Here is a 13,923-nt window from a genome sequence, read left to right as displayed (position 1 = left end):
GATAGCACTCAATTCCTTTTCCGTTGTGCTATAGTTTTGTTCAGCCTTGTTCAATGTTCTTGATGCATATGCGATTGGGAGATCTTTTCCAATTGGGCCTTGCGATAACACACACCCTATTGCGTAATTGCTAGCGTCACATGTGAGGTTGAATGGTTTATTGAAATCGGGGTATTGCAACAGAGGTTCATGTGTGAGGGCATTTTTTAAATCCTCAAAAGCTTTCTGACATAAATCAGACCACTTAAACTCAACGTCCTTTTTTAATAATGAAGTGAGTGGTTTAGCAATTCTCCCGTAATCAGGTATGAATCTTCTGTAATATCCTGATAAACCTAGGAATGATTTTATATCCTTATTGTTCCGTGGTATTGGGTAATCCATTACACATTGAATTTTCTGTGGATCAGGGCGTACTCCTTGGTCCGTAATTACATGTCCTAAATAATTTACTTCTTTCCTCATGAATTCACACTTTGTAGGCTGGAGTTTCAGGTTGAACTGCCTTAATCTTTCAAAGACTTCTTGAAGTTTTTTCGAATGGTCTGGGATATCTCGAGCATATATTATGATATCGTCTAGATATACAAATGTTTTTAATCCATTTAATCCTGTTAATACTGTATTCATCAGTCTTTGGAATGTGGCGGGTGCTCCTTTTAATCCGAATGGGACACGTTGGAATTCAAAGTGCCCTTTCTCGGTGGAAAATGCTGTTCTTTCCCTATGGTCTGGATGCATTTTTACTTGGTGGTAACCTTGGGCCAAATCCAAGGTAGTATAATACCTGGATTTTCCTAATTGGTCTAATATATCTGTTATGTTCGGGAGTGGATATGCATCTCCACTAGATATATGGTTGAGTTTCCTAAAATCAACACATATTCGATATTGGACTACCCCGTCACGATCTGGCTTTTTAGGGACAACTAGCAAGGGCGCATTCCAAGGGCTCTTACTAGGTGTTATTATTCCATCTTCTTCCCATTGTTTCACTTGTTTGTTTATTTCTTCCTTGTGTTTGAAAGGAAGCCTGTACGGACGTTCATTGACTGGCTGAGTTGCCGTAGGTATATTTATCTCGTGATAAACCGCTTCTGTGTTTGTTAATTTATCTCCTTCTAAATGAAAGATATCTGTATATTGTTCACAAATAGCGATGAGAGATTCTTGTTCCTCAGAATTTAACTCATTAGTTCGTAGGACATTTCTCAGCATAGTTATCCTGTTACTTTTATATGAAGTTTCTGCTTGATTGGTCAACGTATGTATCTTGGCTGTATTAAATTTTTCTATACTGAGTTTATTAACATGAGAAGTTGTCAATTCAAAGGCTTCTTCTTTGGGATTCATGACAGTCACAAGTACACATCCATCTCGTACATTATTGACAGTATTACTACACATTAACACCTCCCCAATAATCTGCGCAGAGACTAACAGGGTTTCTCCTTCATGAAAAGTTGGTGTTGGAATAGCCACTAGAGTTTCAGTGCGTGCTGGAATGATGGCGCATGTGTAATGTGCAGAAACAATATCATCTACTGTGGGTAGAGTGAGTTCATTAGTCTGATAATTTATAATAGTCTGGTTCCCAGTTATAAAGGGTTTTCCTAGAATTCCGTCATGGGGAATTGGAAAAGCTGAATGTATCACCTGAAATTCAGTAGGTATATTGAGGTTTCCAACTTGTATTCCAATTGTAGTGTACCCTATTGTTTTCACTAATTGATCACTAATTCCTTTCAAATGATAGATAATTTCTTCGTATACAATCACTTCATCTTTGAGTGCACTAATTTTGATCAAGTTTAAATCACTCCCTGAATCTACTAAAAACTTTACGTCTGGATTAATGGTCTGAAATGTTCTGCATGTTAAATGATGATCTGTTAATTTAGAAATTATTGGGTATGCTCTGCAAAAGATATCACGGCGCTTTTGATACTCCCTACCGGGCGCCCGCCGGAAGTGCTCGGTTGTTGGTAGTTTTCCGCTGGTTTAGTTTCAGTATGATTTGAATCATTCCTCTTTGATTGTACATATTTCAATTTCCTGCACACGTCTTTCGTATGTCCCGGCTTCTTACAATATTGGCAAGTGACCGTACTAACTGTAGCGACTGATTTGGAGGTGGTAGTCGATTTGGCCTTCTTATTTTCCGTCTTGGCATATCGACAATCTCTTGCCCAGTGCCCAGGCTTTTTACAAACATTGCATACTCCTGGTTGGTTTTTTGAAGTCGCTGCTGGTTTATATAGTTTTTTGGATTCCTCTGATGATTTTCTTACTATCTCCTCTTCCCTAGCTGCTTGTATGGCGTTGAAAAGAGAATCTGGGTGTCGGGCTTTTATATAGTTTTTCAAATCTCCTAGGCCTTCAATAAATACTTGTAATGCTTGTCTTTTTATTGTCCTCTCGAGAGCTTGAGCTACCTCGATTGAACAGCCTAATGTTTCTTGTTCAATAATCGTATTTTGAAGGGCCTCCACTTCCTTAGAATAAGTTAATATATCCATTCCCGTTTTCTGCTTTGTGGCATATAAAGACTGATACAAGTGTTGGGTGGTTCTTTGGGGTTCTAAATTTGATTTCAGAAGATCCCTTAGTTCTTCCCAAGATTCAAAGTTCTGGTATTTTACTACCTGTCGAGCCTTGCCAGTTAATCTGGTTTGAATTGCTTGTACCAACCGTGGAATGGCTGTATGTACCGTACAAGATACAGCAAAATCACATTTTTCTAGAAATACTTCTACTTGCTCGGTATTCTCACCATCAAGTGATTTTGGCAATAGCCTGATCGCGTCTTGTAGGCCAATTTGATTGCTGGACATCGCCTCTGCTGTCTGAGGGACATTTCGTAACCTGAGTGCATCTTGCACTTTTTGATTAATAATTTGTGTTAACTGCTCTTCTGTGACAGTCAAAGTTCCGACATTTTCATTTGATACGGAATCTTGTCGTTGAGGTTCTGTGTCATTTGCCATGTTCAATTTGTCGTATCTAATTTGATCTATGGTCCAATCAATGCGAATCTCTGAGTAACTTTCTTCTAATTTTTGCTGTTCGGATTTTCTTGAATTTTTGTAGTCCTTGGGTTGTCCTAAAATCTCTGTTCGTATCGAATTTTCTGTGTCTTTTGTATTTTCTGTATTTTCTGTATGTTCTGTATTTTCTGTATGTTCTGTATTTTCTGTATTTTCTGTATGTTCTGTATTTTCTGTATTTTCTGTATTTTCTGTATTTTCTGTATTTTCTGTATTTTCTGTATGTTCTGTATTTTCTGTAGTTAGATTAGTTGTTTTTGTGATAACGTAACTTATGCTCTTGTCTACCTCTTGTAGTTCATGAGATATGTTAGTCAATAAATTATCTGTGGCTTTCGATAGGTCTGTTTCCTTAATTAATAAATTATCTACCGTAATATCAGCTACCTCTCTCTCAGAAATCGGGTTTTCGGGATTTGAAAACCTAACGGGCAAACTAGTTCGAGAAGTTGGGATAGGTTGTTGAGTAAAAGCTGTATTTAATTCGTTACATTCATTTAATGAATTATTTCCGTTCTCGGAGTTATTCATTAACCCCCCTTTTTTTGGCTAATAAGCAATAGAATGGCAGTTACAAATAGGCAATCACTACTCACAGGCAGAAGCACAAAAGAAAAGAGTAAAAAAAATGATAATAAAAATATAATAATATTATATAAAATAGTTTTAACTCACGAGGATCGGTGTGTATTTACTGTCATTCTGTCCAGTTTTGAATAGTCCGCCTTTGATGCTGAAATGTTCCGGGAATTTGTGGATTGATTGATCACGTACTCCGTTCTCAACGACGACTATCCTCTTCGACTGCAATTTTCTGATACGAAGTTCTACGCCCCGAAACAGCTGGCGCAGGGACCAATAATTAATATTGGGTTTCGCTTCTTTTAGTTTATTTTACGTGACTACCGGTGATAACGGTAATACATGTGATATACGCGATGTTTGTGTATTAGTGTGTACGACGATAATACGTATTTATTTTTTTTTTTTTTTGTTTACATCCGCGACGGCGCGTACCCTCTGTAGGCGACGTCGTCGGCGGCGGTGTCGATTTCACGGTCACGACCTAGTTTTCGTTACGGCGGCACAAATAGTCCGTTGGTCACTGTGTGGCGCTCAATTCGTAGTTTTGCTCGATTGCACCACTAGAGAGCGATACCTCCACACACAACCAGTTGTTTTAACGCACGGCGGCTGTTTATCGTATATTCTGATGACGATTCGGGCGGCGCGCGGCGGCTACGTAATAATGAATATTATACGCGCGGCTGCTACGTAATAACGAATATTATACGATCGGCGAGTACGGGGTATTGTATTAAATTGTTGACGTTACCCTTTCTCACGCTATGCCTATCCGTTCACTACGACACGTTACGTTATATATAATATTAACTTGTATTACTTGAAATATTCTGTAGATGGTCTGGAGTTTGAAAATGTTCTGACGAGTCTTGAATGTTTTGAAATTGATGACGGTTAAAACAATCACACAATTATAAGAGAATAAAAAAAAATTTAGCGTAATTTCTTTTGCTCGTGGTAACGGATACTGACTAATAGCCGTATCCCACCGCTGCCACCAAAAATGTTATGGACGCGCACTTAGCGACTCCAAGACAAATAAAAAAACAACGAGACGAAATTACTTTGGCTAATATTATACTCTTTATTTAACTGAAATGATGTTTTAATTAAATGAACGCTCTGCAATGGTCTGTATTGGTAATGTGTTACTCAAAGACTGACTATGTGTCCCCGTTGTTCTTCATACGAGCTGGTCGTCCGGTTCAAAAAGGCTCATTCAGCGGATTCCTTAGACCAGTCGCATGACGAAATCACACACACATCAGTTTACAATATTTTACAGCTATACATACAATTAATACAAGAATATATATAATATAATATTAATACAATATTCAGTGGTTCTTAACAGTCGGCATAAAGACGTTTCATCGTCGATTCAATTTTTATAAAAGGCATATGTGCTAAGAAAATATATTAGTCGCAGAATCAATTCATTTTCATTGTATCCATATCCATCATACTATCAATCATCAGTCTTCACGAGTAACGTATTGTTCCAAAAATATTATTATTTGCATTTTGGTAATTTATTTTCCCCAGCAGGGTGATCGAATCATTATTAATATTCAAGTTGTGTGGTGCTTCTTCCTGTGGCCCTGTGGTTGTGATTGCGCGTCAGCGGTTACAATAAAGCGGTCGCACGTGTGCGGTTGTTATATTATTTTAGTATTATTTAGTATTATTATTATTACATACGTCCCCGGCACGGTCGCGTGGGAGAAAATCCACCGCTTTATGTAACCGCCTGTATCATGTATTGTGACTTGTGAGTAGTCTTTATATATTATTTATATTCTGGGCTGAGTGGCTATGTAGTACTTTTTTATTATATATATTGTAGTATTCTTTATTATATTCATTGTATTATTCTAGCCAACAGGCAGATATTGTAGTATTCTTTATTATATTCATTGTATTATTTTAGCCAACAGGCAATTATTGTATCACCCTTTTAACTTATTAATTTGTATTATTCTAGCCAACTGAGGCAAATATTGTATTAATTTTATATTCACAAAAATACAGTCCACTTGGCACTTATAAATAAACTCAATCAAAGCAAGCCTAACCGCTCCTTGTTATTAGACATTTTGGTCATCTTCGAACCGGATCGTTGTTATATAATAAAATAGGTAGCATTGATTTAAATTTAAATTGTTATAAATTCATTTTAATTGTTAATAAGCACATAGTGCAATATCAATCAATGTAAAGCACATTTGTTCAATTGTATTGTATTCTTAATGTATTAATTATTATCAAGTGTGCTTAGGATTAAGTAAACTCATCACCATGAACGAAGACGAAGGCAAGATTGCAAATCAATTGGCAAGAAAAATTAAATATATGGTCACCTCTCTAAATGCTATGAAATCATTCGCAACCACTTCAAGTCCAGATGTCATTAATAAGAATCAAGTTCACAGTCGAATAGAAGAACTGAATGTCATGTGTCAGTCATTTGAGGAAATGCAAGACAAGTTTGAATTGTTGGAGGAAAAAAGTGATGATGAAAGAATTGCAGAACGGCTCAACTTTCAATCAAAATTAATAGATGTCAAGGCATGCTTGAAAGGAATGTTGGATAATGACTCATTAGACTCAAGCTCAGTTACAACATCAGCGTGTAAGGAAGGACCAAACAGAACACTTCGGCTACCAGCTATTGAGATACCAATTTTTGATGGGAACCTACAGAACTGGACCTCGTTCATAGACAGTTTTAACGCTGTGTTTCATGATCATCCTGACTTGGAACCAGTACAGAAATTCCAATTTCTAAAATCACACTTAACTGGGACAGCAAGTGATGTTGTAAGAAACATCCCCTAATTTTATTTACTAATTTTATTAATACTAAATACTGTAATCTGTTCCATAAGAGAATATGTTGATTCTGTGCATCTATCCACATCATCCTACTATCAAAACCAATTCCCCAATGGTCTATTGCGACATGGGGAAGCGCAGAAACACTGATTTTGATCAGATCAAAGCATGTTCTCATGTGGAACAGAGTATACATCATAGTAAATACACAAAATAAATGAAGACAACATTTATTACTTTTAATGACAATTATTATAATATAATTTTAAAGATGCACACATTGATTTTTTATTGTAATTATTTATTTATATTTTCAAAATGTCTGGCTTAGAATTCTTAGATCATAATGCAATACGCTGTGGATATACACCCGACCATGGTCGGACTGATAGTAGGCGCCCGACCATGGTCGGACTGATAGTAGACACACGACCATGGTCGGACTGATAGTAGACACACGACCATATTGTTATTGTTTTGAAATTCAAAACAAATAAAATATGAATAAAATTTGAATAACCTGAAAGCCAATTTTTAAGGTAATTATACTATGTATGTAATATTGTATATATTGTAATTTATTATGTTAATTATTATGTTATATTATTTGAAATTTGCATAGCATTTATCGCAAAACCAATGCTTGATGTATTCCTTATCCTTGACACAATCCATATGATGCCAAACCAAGCAAGAGTCGCACAAAATAGATGGTCATTCTTCTATTTCGTAGTTGCACGTTGGGCATATCTAGATGGTGTTCTTTTTTTTTATTTTCATTAAAGAAATTACTGCTCTCCATGCCTCTTTAGAACAGTATGGCTTGATACTCCCTACATCAACCTCGTTCTCAACAATTCCATTTGACACATTTTCTGGATGTTGGACATCTCCTTCTTGTATAATGTATTTTTCTTTTCTCACATTTTTTACAACTGCCTTGTTAGTAAGCCATTCCATTACCAAGTTTTCCTTGATCAAATAATTTAGTAAAACAAATGGTACTGGTTTAACTGGTTTTCGTTTGATCTGTAAACCTATTGTGGTTTTTGTTGCACCCTTAAGTCTACCACAGCATTTGACTTTTATTGGTAACTTTATGTCTTTTATGGCAATTTTAACATTTTCAGTTAGAGTTTGGCTCGGAGTTTGGACAATATCAATTTTGTCACTTGTTGACTGATCTGTTCCGGCATTGAATTGATATTCATCAGGTTGATCAATCGCTTCGCCAACTAGGCTTGTTGAAAGCATGTCATTATGTAATGTAATTTTTCCTAAATTATAAATTTCAAGTTAAATAATGTTGTAATTAGTATTTTCTTACATAGGTACCTGACGATTGATTGAAATTGATTTGATCGTAACATTCTTCAGGTTGATCAATCGCTTCGCCAATTAGGCTTGTTGAAAGCATGTCATTATGTAATGTAATTTTTCCTAAATTATAAATTTCAAGTTAAATAATGTTGTAATTAGTATTTTCTTACATAGGTACCTGACGATTGATTGAAATTGATTTGATCGTAACATTCTTCAGGTTGATCAATTTCCTCACTAACTATACTTGTTGACGGCATGTTGGACAATTTTACAATGCTAATTTCTTCATTTTTGCTCCATAAACTTATAATATTTTCCAATTGATCCATTCTTCTTTCATAAGTATGTTGTGATGATATAGATAGAATTTCAGCTAATTTAGATAATTGGATTGAAGATTTTTGAAATTTTTCATTGGCTGATAATAGTCTTTTTGTATTTTTTGGTTGTATGTCAACAAAAACAGGAGTTTCACCCTCACATGGCATCAGTGGTTCTTTGAGAATTGTTTGAGACTTATAATAGTAGTTGCGTGTCCATCTTTTGTCACATAGTTTCTCATCATACAAACAATTATTTGTTGATCTCCGTTTATTAAAAATATGGATACATGGCAGTTTCATCGAATTAAAAAATCCACAAGAGCATACAGTTAACGTAGTAGTACTAAGGACATTACTATTGTCTGTGCTTGTTAGACTTTGTTTTAAATAATTAAATGCATATGGCGTCAAAAGCGTATAATATTTATACTCGTCATCGTTTCTAAACTGTTTGGTTGGACGTTTTTGGATTATACCAATTGTTTTGCTATCCCTCTCCGAACGAACACACTTGAGAACTACAAATAGTTGTTTAAAGAATTCGGAAAGGTTGGAAAAGGTTGGTATCACAGATTTTAATTTTGAATTAAAGCTTTCTAGCCTGTTATTAGTTGCATTTAAAAAGTTACCACTATTGAATGCCAATCCAGTAACCCACTCTTCACGGATATCATGTCAATTTTTAATAAAATAATTTTTTACCGCATGAGGAGCTTCACTTAAAAAAATGGTAAACATATCTTGGTATTCTCTTTCGCTTTTGCAATAACATAACTTTTCGATTATACCTTTACTTGCATCTCTTTCATCTGGAGTTATTCCTAATTTTTCGCAGGTGATTTCTCGATTAAATGTGCGTAGTGTGTGGAATAAACAAATCACCAGTCTACATTGTGGGAATAAAGATTTAATTACAGTACGCTCCTTCATATCTTTATCTGTAATGAAGACTCTTGTCATCGAACAGGCTGGGTTACATTCTTTAAACTTGTTAAAAAACCATTCTAATGTATCTCGCTGTTCATTGACCAACAATCCAAGAGCTGCAATCTCGCTTTGACCATTGCCATCCTCGATTAACAAAACATATAATGGAATTTTGATGTCTATTAACTTGTACGTTGCATCCGCGCAAACCATCTACACAGATATACATAAAGTACATTTTATTAATATTATATAATATAATGTATTCATTTTATAGATAATCACCTCGGGGAATGCTTGAAACTCTTCCCTCATTCTTGAGTCCTGAATAAACATGCCCAAGAATGAGTATGAAGACTGATAATACTTACGATGTGGATCGTAGATCTTCACATTTTTTACTTTTCTTAAAAGTACCACCATGAATGCAAATAAATTTAATAAAATAATATTTTAAATTATCTGGAGTAAATTGTAGTTTTTTCGGATATTTTTGACGAGCTACATTTAATGTGCGACAATCGCTTGTGGAAAAATCATAAAAAATGTTTTTTTGTAATTCTCAAATTCACTTTGAAAGTCAGAGTAAGAATCAAATAACTGACCAACCGCTAACATTTTGTTTGTTTAATTATTATTTAAAATTAAATATGAATAAATCACCAAAAACACTAGTCACTTTCCGTGTTAAAGAGTAAACTGTATGACAAATGTATTAATAAAACCAGGTTATGGTTTACTTCTTGCATATTGTGTATTTATATTTCAGGTCTATTGTATACATGATAATCTTTTGTATTTTTTTATATAGGTCACTTCATCTACTATTGTAATAGAACACAATAAAAATTATCTTAATAGCATAAATGCGATAAAATATTGGGTTTTACTCAAAGGTTAGCTTAAATAACAAATTTTACAAATTCAAATATAAATCGCCGCGCATTTCATAACAATATGGTCGTGTGTCTACTATCAGTCCGACCATGGTCGGGCGCCTACTATCAGTCCGACCATGGTCGGGCGTCTACTATATTCCCGACTATGGTCGGGTGTATATCCACAGCGAATGCAATATATTGATGTAAATAATATAATATGAACACAAACTTTGTATGCATTTGTAAATAAAGACATCTTATAAAATAATTCAATTTTTCAAAGTTTAGGTTTAACAATTTCTTAGGAAAAGGATTTTCAAACTAATTTAATTGGAAAATCTGGTACTTTTTGATTGTTGTTTGTATATACTACAATACATTTCTTAATTCCCATACATTTTCTTAATTTTCTTAATTTTATATATTTCTTATTTGATAGTAAAACTGGTTGTATATTTTTATGATAGTACTTGAAGGGAACGAAATTCATCTTATTTAGTTGTATTATATGCAAACAAATCAAACAATAATCTTTATTTGTATCATTAAACCAGTATAATTCTATATTATAATTTAAAGTATTAAGTAAACTATAATAGTGTTTACTTATATTTTATTATAGTAATATAGTTGCAATATTTATTTTAAGATTATATACGTAAAAAACAAATAAACATACATCAAATATCCTGTAATATCCTATAATATTAATATTATTAACTGAGCAATAATGTATGTGTATATGTCTGTAATTTTTTCGCATTTCATGATGTGAGGGTTTTATGAAAAAATGAATTAATTGGTCATGGTTATATCTCTGGAAAAATAAATGTTTAACGAGTCATGTTTGAAATATTAAAATATTTACATAAATATGAAAAATATATATGTATTATTATTTGGTTTTTCAATTATTAATTGTTATATAATTCTATAAGAGATTCTAAAGTACTTATAAATATAAATAATTTATATAAATAAGAAGCGATAAAATTTTAAAATTTTAAATAAATCAATAATGTTTGGTACTGCCATAATAGTTGCGACATATAAACTATAAAATAATAAAATAAATAACTATCATGAGTATCCTCATGGGTTGTCTTAGTCCGTCTTACACTCTTACTAACAAGTCCAGTAATTTCAATAATCTTTTAGTCGGTAGCTTAAATGTTAGAGTAAATTGTCCTATAATCAAACTTAAATTTATGATATGTAAAATATTTGAAAATGCTCATAACTCAAATTATAATATCGTAAAAAACCAACACAGATAATATCTATACATTATTTATGTTTGATAATAGGTCAATTCACTCTAATATTTTAGCGAACAATACAAAATTGAAACAGCTAAAATTGCATTTTTTATATTAAGTGTTAAGAAAACAACGCAATATGCGGGTACGATGTCATCATGAGAGAAACATTATTGAGGAATCATTGATCACATTTTAAGTGATGATGAGAATCAATCTGAAATCGGGTACTTCCATTAAGGAACTGGAAAGAAACATTAAAATTTTGAGTGTGTTCAGGTAAATCATAACTATAATTTTATCAAAATATATACCAAACTATTATCAAAATAGAATCAAGATTTCTGAGTCAGATTACAATAATAGAAAAGCACATAAAACCTTAAATATTATGATGAATTTTGAAAATGCAATAGTGTATGAAAATTTAAAACATTTTCTTACAAAGAACAGTATACTTAAAATACACGGATTTGAAAAACAAATATGAAATGTGATAATAATAATTAAATATTATGAAGAAAATATCTGTAAAATTATTTAGTGAAAAATAAAACAAATTTACATTATTCCGTAGTAATAGCTTCTTTCTCTTTTCGCTTTTCAATTTTTTCCTTATTTTCAAGAACTTTAGCTAGTTTTTTTTTACATTTGCCATATAGTAATCGTAATTGGTCCATTCTACTCATTAACACAGGTATACGTTGTGCTGGTGTCGATTCTGGGTCTAAAACTGATAAGTTTCATGCTGTTGTAATGAAAGATTTTAATTATTATAATATATTAGGTACTCATCATGTGCCAGAAAAGTCCAATCACATATTCACATCATACATAATATGACATGCATTGTGATATTGATATGAATATAATATCAGCAATCGTCAACATTTTCAAATTTATTTTTTTCATTTAGAAATTCATAAAAGTTTTTCGGCACACGTGTCGTATGCTATCTACGGTCGATTTATGGTACCGCGAAAAAATAACCCCGGAAATTTAGACCCCGAAAAAATAACCCCTTAATATGAGTTTTTGTAAATTAATCTCAAATCAATACAAAATGTATAAAATATCTATTGTCCTATTACCTACGTACAATTGTTATGTTCCCACAAATAATATTAATTTTTAATTCAATGATAAATTATTGTATACCTACGATAAAAACGATTGAGAGCACGGTCTGTCTGTCATATCGATCAGATATACAATAACTATAGGTACAGTGACATATTATATTTTTATTTATATATTATTGACATTGTATTACAAATTTATACTTTATTACTTACAAATCATTTTTATAACAGGGTTATTTATTATGCAAATCTCGATTTATTAGTGTCATATTATGCTATCTACATTACTAAAGTTATCTACATATTTTCTCATCCTATTTTTAATACGTTAGATTCATTGATAATTAAGATAATGATGGTAATACTAATACTACAGATACTTCCGAGGATAATTCTAACGAAGAAAATCAAAACTATTATACTAATCGAAATTATGGCAGCCGAGTTCAAGGACCTTGGGTGTTTGGCATGACGAGCTGTTTGCGCGAAGATGGAATTTTGAACGCCATTTTTTTATAGTCAATAAGAGGGATCGAGACACATTATTACCGATAATAATTCAAGAAATAGAACCAGGATCAACAGTTCATTTAGATGAGTGGAGAGCATACAGTACATTAAAAAATCACGGTTTTCTTCACCAAACTGTTAACCATAGTAAGAACTTCATAGATCCGCATACAGGTGCTCAAACTCAAACAATTGAGTGTTTATGGAGACACCTAAAGGTCAATTACAATTTAAGATCACGAGTAGTGCAACAAACCTATACTCGATAGGCAATTACAGGAAGAATGGTGGCGTTCAGTCAATCCAACCAATACGTTTAAAGCTTTTTGAAAGACATAAAAGAAACATTTTTATAAATCTTTTATTATTTCAATGACAACTGTAAAACTACAAGTTCTAATAAAATTATTTAGGTAAGGTGAGAATACATTTTTTCACGTAAATAGCATACGACACGTGTACCAGTTTTTCTTTCGATTTCTAACATAAAACATTTTAATAGAAGATTCTTAAAATTTGTTTGCTTTAAATGAAATTATAAAACTACCAGAAAGTAACAAACATTTTTCATAAGCATTTAAATTAAAAATGTTTACAATATTAAAACTTCATCAGTAAATTAATGAATTTTTGATAATTTGCTTGTAATTCATAAATTAATAACGATCCACTTAAAATGTTCACCAAATGTAAAAACTACCATTTTCCATACACGATAAAATTTTATTTTTACAACCATGAAAAAAAATTTTCATTTTGTAAATTATTTTTCAAATAAAACTTCATAAAAGTTTTTATTTTCAAAGCTAATATTACACATTTTAATAGTTGATTCTCAATAAGTTATTTCGTGTTAATTGTTACACTATTATTCTTAGAAACTTAAAAACCTTATTTGTTCTTATTTGGTTAATCAACAAAATGGGTATTTTGAAAACTAAAATATGTTGGGGACATTTTGGTAACTTTTGAATTTTTGAAAAAATAAAATCTTATGCCGTTCAATCTGAATTTCTATGCTAGTTACAGTAAAAAATTGTATCTAAATCTATTGATTTTCCACAGAGATACTAAGGGTGATATGGGACTTTTGGGAAACTATGTATAACACATCAATTACAATGTCATGCTTGAAAACTACCATGAACTAA

At 32.4% G+C, this 13,923-nt stretch overlaps 1 pseudogene; it reads left to right on the top strand.

Moving 5' to 3' along the window:
- The first annotated feature begins 12,207 nt into the window (after positions 1-12,207).
- LOC149058524 (uncharacterized) lies at positions 12,208-13,923 on the top strand (annotated as a pseudogene).

Source organism: Diuraphis noxia, unplaced genomic scaffold (genome assembly GCF_037042655.1).
Source record: "Diuraphis noxia isolate RWA-SAM2 unplaced genomic scaffold, SU_Dnox_SAM2 contig0002, whole genome shotgun sequence".
Lineage (NCBI taxonomy): Eukaryota > Metazoa > Arthropoda > Insecta > Hemiptera > Aphididae > Diuraphis > Diuraphis noxia.
This window is presented reverse-complemented; position numbering and strand designations above follow the sequence as displayed.